The sequence below is a fragment of the Peromyscus californicus genome, unplaced genomic scaffold (genome assembly GCF_007827085.1).
Source record: "Peromyscus californicus insignis strain IS unplaced genomic scaffold, ASM782708v3 Scaffold_16__1_contigs__length_79575227, whole genome shotgun sequence".
Classification (NCBI taxonomy): Eukaryota; Metazoa; Chordata; class Mammalia; order Rodentia; family Cricetidae; genus Peromyscus; species Peromyscus californicus.
Window position 1 is genome coordinate 1,277,643 of NW_026294458.1, and position 14,014 is coordinate 1,291,656.

Sequence of the window (14,014 nt, forward strand, 5' to 3'; positions counted from 1 at the left end):
TCAGGCCCCTCACAATTATTTTTCAGAGGTCTCTATAGGAGTGCATTATGGCAATCACACTAACAGTTAAAACTCTCCTCCTACTATATGAATTCTACCCAACCTATGCTCCCTGAGATCCTGGAGATAGAGCCTAGCCCCTCCTCCATCTGCAGAAAGTAGCCAATGGAAAAACCCATTGCCCCACCTTTCTTTTTATCTGTCCTCAGGGTTCGGAATGAAGGGTTAATAATGACCTAAAAGCCTCAGGTGGACTGAGAAACTCTGGACAGGAAAACTGACTTGATTGTGGAAGCTTCTGGTCAGGAGACCCACACACACACCAAACGCGCTGGTGTTTGCCACTTTCAGACTGCAGAGAGACTGACTTGCAGATGGACTCTTCGATCCCCAACATTCCCCTTTTCCATCCTGTAAAACCCCAAGCACATCCATGTTACATGTGCACAGTCTCCCCTTCTACTGAGAAATGACAGCGCTTCAGTAGTTCTGATTAAAGGAACAGTTCTGCTTCTGAAAACGCCTGTCTGCTCTCTTGCATTTCCACATTGCCTTGGTGAATCCTGATCTAACAATGAGGAAAACCCAGACTCACCTCAACACCCTGGCCTCTGACCACAGTAGAACCAAAGATATTTTGGCTTAAACATTTCTGGCACCCTTGCTCTGGCAAGGACGAAGCTGCCAACAGATCCAAGGGCATTTTGTTTTTTAGCCAGGAAAAGAAACTTGTTCATTTTTACCCTAAAATTGCCTAGTAAATTTCTATCTCATATGTTCCTCTATTGTGTTGATCTATGTCTTTCAATTGAGTAGCATTTGTTTTGTGAAATTGGTCACACCAATGTTGATGTATATATGGTTAGATTTATAATGTCTTCCTGATGAATAGCTCCCTTAATGACTATGCAGAGCTTTCAAAGATCTCTTCTAACTAGTTTTGAAGTCTGTTTTGTTATGTATCAGAATAGTGCCATGAAATATTTTTGCCATTCTTTCACCCTAAGGTATCATCTGTCTTTAATGGTGATATATATTTCTTAGAGGCAAGAAGTATATGTACTCTGTATTTTAATTTGATTTGCTAGTCTATGTCTTTTGATTGGGGGGAATGGAGGCCATTATAATTCAGAATTATTGAAAAGTATAGACTAAGTCTCAGGATTTTGATGTTGTTGTGTTTGTTTTTCTATTTCTCATTTGCTTGAATACTGTTCTAGTATAATTTGTTCTTTTGTGTAGCCTCATCGATGTGCTTATCTTTCTCATCAGTCCTCAGGATTCCTTTTAAAACTTCTATAGACCTGCATTAGTGCTCATGAATTCCTTTGGATTGCTCTCATCATGGAAGTTGTACTTTTTCCTTCAATTATGACAAATAGTTTTGATGGGTACAGTAGTCTGTGTTGGCAGGTATGTTCCTTTGGAACTTGAAATACATCATTAGAGCCCTTCTGGCTTTGAACATTTTTGCTGAGAAGTCAACTATTATTCTTATGCCTTTACATGCTACTTGGTATTTCTTTCTTGAGAAAATGTCAATATGTTTTCACCATGTTATTAATTTATTGTTTTAATTATAAAGTGGAGAATTACTCTTATGGTCTTGTCCATTTGATTTCTAAATAACTTTTATTTGGGAAATTTTTATTCTGATTTTGTTGAATATTTTTATGCCTTTGACAGGAAATTCTTCTATTCTTAGCCATGCTTCATAGGTTTCATCTTTTCATAATGTCTCATAGATCTCACAGATCCATTCATACAATTGATTCCTCTCCTTTGTCTTCCATCCATAATACTATGTCCTCTTCATGATCCATTCATTTAACTTATTGAATATTTATTTCCAATATTTTAGTTTGTTTTTTCTCCAGTGTTTCCCTTTATTGAATTCCACTTTAATATCCTGTATTGATGTCCTCATTTCTTTAACTGTTTGTGTTCTCTTGGAATTCATTCAGAAGTTTATTTGTGTTTTCTTCAATTTTATTGAACATGTTTATAAACATTTTTGAATTCTTTTTATAGAATTTAATATAATTAACTTTCACTGGTGTCAATATTTATGTTTCTTCAATTTTGTGGTGGGATTTGTACATCTGAAGTATGATAATTGGTGGATTTTTAAACAGTTTTAAGTCACTTTTATTCCTTCAGAAAAATGTTTATAATGTTCAAGAGGGACTAGGTTACAGTAGAGTTGATGTGCAATTTTCCTCAGTAGGACTAACTTTCAGGAACCTGGGGTCAATCCTTAGTACTCCCCTGAGAACAAGATACTCTCTGCAACAAGAGCTTCTTTCATAGTGGGAAGACTCACTATGAAAGAAACTACAATAATAGTCAGATATTAACAATTATCTCTTAAGTGCCAATCACTTTAGAAAGTAACAGAGAAGTGATGGTAATGTATTTTCTAGTGAAAAGGAAAAATGAAATCGAGTAAGACTAATTAATATTGTGTTGGTAGAAAGTTGAGGAAGGAATAAAAATAAAATGACTGGCAGGTACAAAAAGGTGAGAAGAAATAAGGAAGTTTAGGTTGAAAATAGATTGAAAAGAGAAAAGAAAAAATGGGAACTTTGACCAGCACCATTTGTTGAAGATGTTTCCTTCTTTCCAGTGTGTACTTTTGGCTTCTTTATCAAAGATTATGAGTCCATGCATATGTGACATTATCAATTCTTCAATTCTATTTCAATGATTAACATGTCTGTTTTTATACCAATACCAATCTGGTTTTATTACTACAGCTCTGTAATACAACTTGAAATCTGGGACAGTGATAATTCAATGATTCTTTCATTATTCAGGATTGTTTTAGTTATACTGAGTTTTTTGTTTCTCCAAATGAAGTTTAAGATTATTGTTCAATTTCAGTGAAGAATTACATTGGAATTTTGATGGAGATTGTGTTGAATCTGTAGATTGCTTTTGGTAGAATGGCTATTTTAACAATATTACTCTTAGTACTTCATGAGCATGGGAGGTGTTTTCATCTTTTGATATCTTCTTAAATTTCTTTTTTCAATGTTTTCAAGTTTTTATTATATAAATACTTCCCTCCCTTGATTCGAGTTATTCCAAGACATATTATTTTATTTTTTGAAACTATTGTGAAAGGTGTTGTTTTTCTGATTTCTTTCTCAGTGCATTTGTCATTTGTGTATAGGAAAGTTACTGGGTTTTGTGTGTTAATTTTGTATCCTGCAACTTTGCTGAAGGTGTTTATCAACTGTAGAAGTTTGCTGGTAGAGTCTTTAGGGTCTTTCACATATAAAATCACAAAATGCAAATAAGGATACTTTGACTTCTTCCTTTCTTATGTATATCCTCTTGATCTCCTTAATTTGTCTTATTGCTTTAGCTAAAATGTCAAGTATGGGCCAAACGGTAATCCCAGCACTCAGGAGGCAGAGGCAGGTGGATCTCTGTGAGTTCAAGGCCAGCCTGGTCTACAGAGCAAGTTCAAGGACAGGCTCCAAAGCTACACAGAGAAACTGTAAGGATTATGTTCTTATTATGTCACTAGACTGCGATGGTGTCCCAGCCTAAAAAGCAGGCATGCCCTCTCTGTGCCCTCTCTTTCCATACTCTCTCCCCTTCTGTATTCTCTCTCTCTCTCTCTCTCTCTCTCTCTCTCTCTCTCTCTCTCTCTCTCTCTCTCTCTCTCTCTCTCTCTCCTCTCTCCCAATAAAGCTCTAGAAAGGTAACCATGACTCGTGATTCTTCTGCCACCACAACATCCGTTGACATAGTGACCGTGGGCGGCGGCCAGCCACAAGCACTGCCACTTAACCAACATCTGGTGCTGTGACTCGGATAGATCAATGAGGACCTGCTGCCGCTTGCCACCTCCTCCTCCATCCAGCAAGACCGCGAGACCGAGAGCCAGCGAGACTGCAAGATCATGAGTGAGCTCGCCTCCACTGGACCCCCACACAGTTACCACTACTGCTACTGCCATGATTCTTCACCACAGTGAGTCCACCATTCGGCTGTAGTCTGAGCTATATTCTTTGTGACAGACACCCCGGGGGTTGTCCTCGGACTGCATTGGCAACGCCAGGCAAATTTTCGCTCCTGACGAGGGGATCAATGCTGTCTCAGGTCCACCATGGACCACCTGCAGCACAGCTGCAGCCCTTAGCATCCCTTGACGAAGAGGATGGCTAACTTTAGCTGATTCATAGATCTTTCTTCACTCCTCGGGGATGCTCGAGATTGGAGTCTGATCTCAGTTTGTTATTTTAATTTTTTATCTTTCTCTTGGCTACAGCCATGGGACAAAGGGGCAGACACTAGCTAAGGCTCTTAACACTCCTTGGCATTTTCATATCCCATACCATTCTCAATACTCAGGAAAGGTGGAGTGTACCAACTGGTCTTTAAAAACTATTCTTACTAAAATGTCACAGGAACTTCACCTCAACTGGGTAAGATTATTGCCTCTAGCTCTCCTCAGGCTCAGGGCTCTTCCTAAATAGCCTCTTTCAATTTATCCACTTGAACTAAATTATGGAAGGCCAGTTCTAACACCAGGTCTTCTATCCAACCCTCCAATTGTTCCAGATAGCCTGTTAACTTCCCTATGTCACCTAAGGTCTATTCTATGTAGCTTTGCAGACCATTCCTTACCTCAGCCATGTGACAATCTTTGCCCACCTCCAATCCACATCGGAGATCAGGTTCTTCTTTTCCCTCCAGGCCAGCGCCCTTCACCCCTTTCCCCTAAATGGCAGGAACCCTTCAAGGTAATTCTTATGACTCCTACAGCTGCTAAACTCGAGGGCTTTCCTCACTGGGTCCACCTGTCTCATCTAAAACCTTTTATCTCACCTCCATCCCAGAAAAATCTTTCTTCATATACAGTGACAAGAACAGGGCCTTGTTCTCTCAAGCTCCAGAGGACATTAGGATCCACTGCCTTGTCACCAATTCCAGAGGAATAGGGTGTCACTCCTTCCTTTCCCAACTAGGGCCACACAGAGCCGGAGGCAAAAGGACCATCAGAAATATCCAGGCGGTAAGGAAAAAATATAATGTAACAGTCTATCATTGTTAAATACTGAAACAACTGATCACCTGTGCTTCCTGGATGCTAAACTAATGAAGGGAACAGGTGCCTTAAATAAACTACCTCTAATAAAGCTTGTCTCAGGTAAAAAAAAATAATAATAATTTAGCAGAGTACTAAAAACATCATAATAATCATTAATTCTCTCACAGCCACTTCTTAACATGCCTCCATCTGGACAGACTGGATCTACCTCAGATAAATGTCAGCTCCAAAAAATAAAATACTAATGATTCTTTTCTCTCTAAGCTTTTTCTATGTCACCAGTATCTTGTCAGACAAAAGGTTCCCAGCCACACCATGAAGGATGGACAGCTGCAGAACAAGGGATGACAGAACTTCATCCCAGGACTCCTACCATCATCCTAGGACTTCAGAAGCTACCCTCCCCATTTCCCCAAGAGTCAACCAACACCCACCATTCAGCCAGAAGCAGTCTTTGAGAGAAACGATGCCCCATACCCACTCACCCGCCATTTTTTTCTTTTTTTTAAAAAAAAAAAAAAAAACAAGAGTCTGGGATGATATGGATTCACAACACGCCCCCATGGTTGGGCATGGTCGCACATGACCGGCGGGACCTAGTCACTTCTGCCTAGTCATTTCCGGGTCAAAACATCTTTTGTGACCAGGACCCTGTGGCTTTGTGTGGTTGTGTAAAGCGCACAATGCAACTATGTGATCTACATGCATGCGTGGAATAGATACATGGGCCTATGTGCACAGGCATGGCCCAGGCTTTATAAGCCGGCACCATGATTCCTGGCCCCACTTCACTCACATGCCTTTCCACAGGCCTGTGCACATCTGTCTCTCGCTCTTATATTAATAAAACTCTTGTTAGTGGATTCTGTTGTGTTTTGTGACATTTCCTTGCAGGGTAAGAGGTCCTCAAATTAACCAACAGAAACCCTGTCTCTGAAAACAAAACAAAACAAAACAACAAATAAATAAATAAAAAAGAATGGTATTTATTTAAAAAATACTTCAGGTACTATATTGGATATGGAAAGAATGGACAACCTTGTCACATTCTAATTTCACTGGAAATGATTTGAGTTTTTCTCTACCATGTGGACAGTGGGCTGCAATATATTGGCTTTATTATGTTATGGTATGTCCCTTGTATCCCTAATCTCTCCAGGGTTTTATCATGAAAGGGTAGTGGGTTTTATCAAAGGCCTTTTCTGTATCTTGTGGGTTTTGTCTTTTAATCTGCTTATGTAGTAGATTACATTTATTGATTTACAAATATTGAACCATCCCTGCATCTCAGGGATAAAGCAAACCTTATCATGGTGGGTAATTTTGATTCATTCTTGAACTTGGTTTGCAAGTATTTTATCAAGAATTTTTACATCTATGTTCATCAGGAATATTATTAGCCTATAATCTTTTTTTATTGTTGAGTCTTTGTATAATTTTTGGTATATGGGTAATACTGGCTTCATTAAAATAATAAGGAAATGTTCCTTCAGGTTCTGTTTGGCAGAATAACTTGAGGAGTTAGTGATATTGCTTCTTTTTTTGAAGGTCTGGTAGAATTTTGTCCAACTATCCCTGGACTTCTTTAGTTAGAAGATTTTAATTACTGCTTCTCCTTCACTAGAGGCCATAGATCTGTATGAATTGTTTATTTCATCTTGAATTGACTTTTGTTGCTAGAGTTTTCCTGCCTGGCCCACAGTCAGGGCAAATCTCTCTCACCCGCCAGTCCCAAGCTGCTCAAACCCGATCAAGTAAACACAGAGACTTATATTGGTTACAAACTGTATGGCCGTGGCAGGCTTCTTGCTAACTGTTCTTACAGCTTAAATTAATCCATTTCTATTAATCTATACCTTGCCACGTGGCTTGTGGCTTACCGGTACTTTACATCTTCCTTGTCCTCATGGCGGCTGGCAGTGTCTCCCCTCCCAGCTTCCTGTTCTCTCAATTTTCCTCTCTGTTAGTCCTGCCTATACTTCCTGCCTGGCCACTGCCAATCAGTGATTTATTCATTGACCAATCAGCAACACATTTGACATACAGACCATCCCACAGCACCAAATGGCGTCCAACGTGGTGGCAAGAGTTTCCACCTAAAACCTGAAAAAAAAGATTCTAAAACGGAGCTAAAAACAGCTTCCTAATTGTCTCTCTCAAATGAGCGACAGCTGCCGGTTTGAGCTACTGGCGGGTTGCTGGCGTGCGCGCTCGACCTGCAGTATGGTGGGAATGAGGCCTCTGCAAGTGGCACATTAAGCTACATTGTGGATTTAGCCTTTGCTAGTACAAAACAAAAGAGGTTTCTGGGCTACACGCTACTTGGATAAAAGCATAGACCCACGATAGTTCCCAGAGCTGGTGGTAAAGTACCACGCCATGTTGGGAAGCTGAGGTGGGCGGAGCCAGCAGCCACAGCTGCTGCAGCTTAAAGCAATAGATTCACAATAAGACAGATTCAGACGTAATAGTTTAAAATGTGTGTAAAATATACGTAGGCTTAAAAGAGAAAAAAAAGGTGATATATACAGTATAGAAACAAATACATGGTTTTAAAAAATAAAGTCTTTAAAGAGACACTAAAATTAATATAAAAAATAAGCCACGTAGAGATGACTATTACACAGAGAGTCTGGATTGTGTTGTCTTTGGGATTCTTAACTACAGAGAGATATTTGATTGTAAAGGAAGCTGAGTTAAACCAGTATGTATATTTTAAAGATACTTTGACTTCAAAATTTGGATATAAGGATATGTTGCTTTGGAAAAGAGTCTCTTTTGTTTCCACAGAAAGCAAGAGGCTATGGATTTGTTCCAGATTAAGACACATCAGGTTTGACCAGCCAAGACCACCTGAAAGGTCTCCGATGACACCATGGCCCAGATGATCCAACATCCAGAACCGTTTCAAGACAACTGGCTCAGATGATACAGCCTCACGGACTACTCCATGATCCTAAAATTTTCTTTGTTTCCCCAGAAGATACAGCGCCCCCCTCCAGCAGGAAGTAGTAAGAGAAGCTACGCCCAAATTCCCAAATATACCAAGCTGACTTTGGAGATGTGTAAAGGTTAAAACCTTCCTTTTTAAAAAAAGAAAAGGGGAGGTGCTGTGGGATGGTCTGTATGTCAAATGTGTTGCTGATTGGTCAATGAATAAATCACTGATTGGCAGTGGCCAGGCAGGAAGTATAGGCGGGACTAACAGAGAGGAAAATTGAGAGAACAGGAAGTTGGGAGGGGAGACACTGCCAGCCGCCATGAGGACAAGGAAGATGTAAAGTACCGGTAAGCCACAAGCCACGTGGCAAGGTATAGATTAATAGAAATGGATTAATTTAAGCTGTAAGAACAGTTAGCAAGAAGCCTGCCATGGCCATACAGTTTGTAACCAATATAAGTCTCTGTGTTTACTTGATCGGGTTTGAGCGGCTTGGGACTGGCGGGTGAGAGAGATTTGCCCTGACTGTGGGCCAGGCAGGAAAACTCTAGCAACAGACTTTGGTAGGTTGTATTTATAAAGAATCTTATCCATTTCTTTTAGTTTTTATAGTTTGGTGGAACATATATTTTTTTCAGAGTTTAGGACTTTTAATTTGTCCTAAAGTCACTGAAGTAAAAAGCATGATAAACATTCTTTTATAACCCCCAATGCAAGACAAAAAACATTGTAGGAAAAAAAATCTCTTGAAATGTCCTTAAAAGGCTCTGTCATTTAACAGGTAACAGTGTAAAACCCCAGAGTCCTTTATTTAAATGAATTGGGAAAGATTGGGCTGGAAGGAACTATTCAAACTTCCAGTCACCTTTCCTTTGTGGCTTGAAGTCTCCCTCCCCACTCCCCACCCCTGCCTCCTCCTCTGCTGCCTCAGAAGCCTCCTGGACCTCCAAAGCCTCCATGGCCTCTGCTGTCAAATCCACCTCTTCCTCCTCTACCACCCCCTCAGCCCCAGAAACCTCCTCTGTCTCCACCTCGGCCACCAAAGCCACCTTCACCCTTAGGTTTGGCCCAGTCCAAGGTAACTTTGTTCCCGTCATTTCTCCATCTTCCATGGCCTCCTTGGCAGCTTTGGCAGCTTCCTCACTATTGAAGTCTACAAAACCAAACCCTTTAGAGGAACCAGTTTCCTAGTCAGTGACTATTCTTGCACAAAAAGAGCCCTCAAATGATCTCTTTTAATGTCTCTTTAGTGGTATCCTCAGACAGACCTTTGACAAACAGAGTTTTGGAAAGCTGACTTCTTGCGTTAGGTGATCCCCTGGGTCCTTGTAACTCCAACCTGATTGTTTGGCCCTCAATTTCCATTTTATTACAGCAGTTTAAAGCTTCTTTAGCATCTTCAAATGAAGCAAATTCTGTAAATGCAAACCCTTTGGATTTGCCAGGCATATTCTGGGGCACTTTAATAAAAGTTGCTTTCTCAAATACTTCCTGAAGAGGTTTTCTGTTACACTGTAGGAAAAAGGTTACTTAAAACCAGGGTTTTTGATTCACCACTCCAAGTATTATTCTTTCCAGCCTTTGTCCTTTCTTCCCAGTGATCACCAACCAATTTCTTCCCCCTGCTTTCCTTCAAAGATTTTCTCTGCATCAGCTTCAGATTTAAATTCAATATAAGCAATCCCTTTACTCTTCCCATCTTGGCTATCCAATCTGATCTCCAAGGCATCTTCAACTACTTCTTTTAATTCATCTTCAGTGATGTTGAAAGAAAGGTTTTTTGCTAAAAGTGTTCTTGCAGCTTGAACTTTCTTACTATCTCTTCCTTTTGGTTTTTCTAGTTTAATTTCATTGCCAAACACTTTCAAACCAGTGAGCTCCATGGCCTTTCCTAGGTCTTCAGGAGATTCACAGTGGTGGAACCGATTTTTAGATCTGAATTTCCTTAGTATCTGAATATCCTTAGTATACATACGTAAAAGCAATTTAAATCAAGTCACCATGTAATAGGGGAAAGAATGCTTCTAACATACATCATATTCTGCCAATTGGTTGCATCTTGTTGAGTCATTGGCCAAAGGGTTCTATCTATACCACATCCAAACCTCACAGGCTATTACCAAGGCTACTGATTAGTCTCCAATAGGGCCTGATGGTAAGGTTCTATAGCTGAAGATGTCACTTACTTATCTCATCAAAGATAGAAAAAATCAAGCTGATGCCCAACTAGAAGCTTTACCCCTGCTCACTCATGGTGCTGGAATGTGCTTATGTTTGTGACAAAAGGGAAAAAGTAAGTATCAATCTCACCCAGATACTGATTCTGAGTTACAATAGTGGCCTACCTTCAAGATGTGCTAGTGCAAAAGTAACGCAACCTTTATGGGAGCAATCAAGCTTTTTGATGGAATCTAAGATGGAACAAGATGGAACCCACACCTGACACTGTTAAAGTGTCCAAGAACCTGAGACTAGATAGGTCATGGGCCCAGAGGAAAGCCTACTACTATTGTTCTGCTAAATGAACATATAATAAACATATAATAAAATGACTCCTAATGAAATATTGCTATACCTATAGATTCTCACATCACATAACTCTCATCAGAGAAGCTTCTTCTTGCAGTAGATGGTAATTAACACAGAGACCCATAACTGGGCAACATTCAGAGAGTGAAAGATTTTGAACTACTCAGTCCTCCCCTCAAGGCTCAGGGATCTATGTGGAAGAGAAGATAGAAAGATTATAAGGGCCAAAGGTAGTGGATAACTCCAAGGAAATAGTATCTTACACATACAACAGGGCTGAAGCACCCAAGCACTCATGAGAACTATAATAGCACACACAGATCTATACAGTTTCAAACTAGACAAAAATCCCAGCACTGAGAGAGGAAAGCGAGCACAAATTCCACTCCTGTAAGGATTTGGTCCTTATTTACGTCCTTAATTATGTCATCAGCCTTTGCTGGCTTCCCAGCCTAAAAAGCAGGTGAGCCCTCTGTGGGCTCTCTGTCCCCTCTCCTTTGTGCTCCTTCCCCCCGTCGGTCCCCCTCTCTCCCTCTCCCCCCATTCTCTCTCTCTCTCTCTCTCTCTCTCTCTCTCTCTCTCTCTCTCTCTCTCTCTCTGTCTTTCTCTGTCTCTCCCCACCCAATAAAGCTCTAAAAAGGTAACCATGGCTATGATTCTTTTAATCAGCACGCTCCTCTGGGGGCATGGCCGCCGTGGGTGGCGACCAGCCACGAGGGGCAGCGCCGCGGCATAAACACCAACTCCTAGCCAAATATCTTTTGCAACTGATACTTGCTGGGAGAAGGAAAATCAGTTTTGCCAATGGAGTGACACTGGATAAATCAACCACAGCCTAGTGTGAGCTCTATGCTTAGATGTAGTTGGCCAACACAAAATGGACTCTAGTTTTTTGTGTGCTTCTTTGTTTACTTTTGATTTGTTTGCATTATTTGACTTTTTGATTTTTTTTTTGCTTGCTTAGATTTTTAAGGGAGATAGGGAAGGAGAGAGAGAGAGAGGAGATGGGAGAGAGGAGAGAGAATGAAGTTAGGTAGAGAGGTGGAGAGGAACTGAGATGAGCTGGGAGAGGGGAAAGAATAAAGAATATGACCAAAATATATTATATGAACATATTTTTTAAAGCCAAAAAACATGAGAAAGCAATTTTTAAAATGATCAAAAAGGGTAGGAGAGATCAGTGGTTAAGAACATTTCTTTTTCCAGAGGTCCCAGTTAGGATTCCAGCCATATTGAGTGGTTTGCAACCACCTGTACCACCAGCTCCAGGAGGACACAACATTTTTGGCTTCTGAAGGCATCTGTATTCATGTACACATACACACATACACAGAATTTAAAATAATAAAAATTAACTTTCTAAAAATTATGTTCTTTAATTTAAAAAAAGAAAGAGATATTGGATTGGGCAACAGCAGTCCTGTCTCAGAAGCCTGAGACACAGAGACTTTCCCCATCAGACCAGTCTATGGTTTTTGGAAGGTAAAAATTAAAATTTTATATATATTAGAAAATACATATATATACATATATATGTGTGTGTATATATATATATATATATATAGAGAGAGAGAGAGAGAGAGAGAGAGGCAGAGAGAGAGAGAGAGAGAGAGAGAGAGAGAGAGAGAGACTAGAAAAAGAAATATAGGGCAAGAACACAAGCAAGACTCAGCTGGCATGCTAAATCGACATTGGGCATTAAATAAAGGATGGTTAGATGTAAAGGAGTGAGCTGGGTGAGTTGTTGGGTTTGAGAACTGGAGTCAGTTTTGAGGCTCTCGTTATTACTCCCAGCTCCCACAATCCCATCTCCACCAGGGAATTTCTTTGTATTTTCAGGCCTAACCTTGCTTCTGAGCCTTCCTTTCAGAGATTGGGTTCCAGATGTAGTCTGGTTTGTGGGTGGTACATAACAGATGGAGTCTTGGATGCTTGGTGCAGCTGGGAGGTCCTTCAGGAGACCCATTGAGACTGTCACCCCTTTCCTCAGCTTGATGCCTCCCATTGTCGGGCACACTGCTTAGAAATTGCTCATTGTGAATTTCCCTGTGAACTTCAGAACCCCCAGGCTGTTAACTTGTTGAGTACTACATGATTTTGATTCAGAGTTTCTGCCTCAGAATCTTGCAGGGTTCTGTTGGCCAAATTTCAGCATGTAGTCCCATGACTCTTGCTCTGAGAATCCCAACAGTGATGTCCACAGAGGGTTTAGGCTGCTAAGATGCTAATGCATTGGGGTATTTTGAAATATCATCTTAGAGCATCTCAGAGTGCCTAGCACTGAGAGAACAGAGCCTTTTCCTTAGTGGGCCCTTCTGCCTATGCTACTGCCATAGATGTGGCCTTTCCCTTGGCTTTTCAAAATGTCTGTTAATGAACATACAGTGTAGATTTTCCAAGCTTCTCTGGCTCTGTATCAGCTACTGGCATTCCCTTTCATTGGAAGTGAGGGGCTCTCTAAACCAAGCCAATCCTTTTAGAATGGACTCTGGACTTTCCTGTCAAAGTTCCCTATGTTACTTTGAGTAAGAAATACTCAGGCATCACCCACCTCTTCCCAAAGCTGTTATTTATCTTTGGGTTTATTCCCTGGAAACGATCTGCCACCTTCCCTCTGCTAACATTCGTTTGTATTAAACATGTGTAGTGTTGTATGTCACAGAAGCCCAGGGTGACACAAAAGAGAAAGCTTGTATCTTTGTGACTGAGGTGAGGTAGGAACTTAAAAGAAGCCTTGAGAGTCCTTTATAAAGTGTCTTGACACCCCACTGAGGATTCAGTGCTCTGCTAATGGCTATGGAGGGCTGCTGGGTTAGCATCAAAAGAGGAAACGACCATATTTGTCTGTGAAGGTGAAGAATGTATTGAGAGAATACAGGATAGGCGTAATTTACTCTAATTTCTATGGCAGTAGGTTTGGGCTTTGAAGATGGAGGAAAATATCAGTGTGGTAGAAGCAGTGGCTGTTGGCCACTGTGGTGATTTAGCACATGCAGGATATCGGGAACCAGGGGGACCGAGTCCCACTGAACACCACACTAAGCAAATGTTCTGTCTCAGCTTAGACTGGTGTTACCAAAACACACTTGAATTACTTCATTTCTTTACTACTTAATTTATATTTGTTTAATCCTTGTTCTAAATATTCCTTCTTCATTGGTAAGCTCCAAGGAAACAGAAACCATTTGTTCCATTTACTGTGAATAGCCCTAAATAAAGGTTGCTGTAAGATTTCAAATTAATTTTAACCCAAACTTAAACATTCATTTGAATACATGTAATGTGTTGATTTCCGAAATGTTTGGTAAAATATTGTGGTTGGTTGGATAATTGTCTGTGGCTGAAAGCTCTTTTTAAGGTTCCACCTAGGTGGGGAAAATTCATGAAAATTCACTATACAGGTGCAAATTTTTAAAACAAAATACTTTGGTTTTTATTTTGTTATTCAAAATAGAAAATGTAATTAGATGCTTTTGTGG

General features: G+C 40.3%; 1 pseudogene; it reads right to left on the minus strand.

The window, feature by feature from the left end:
- Positions 1-8,851: 8,851 nt before the first annotated feature.
- On the minus strand, positions 8,852-9,979 carry LOC128111640 (nucleolin-like; annotated as a pseudogene).
- Between the last annotated feature and the right edge of the window lie 4,035 nt (positions 9,980-14,014).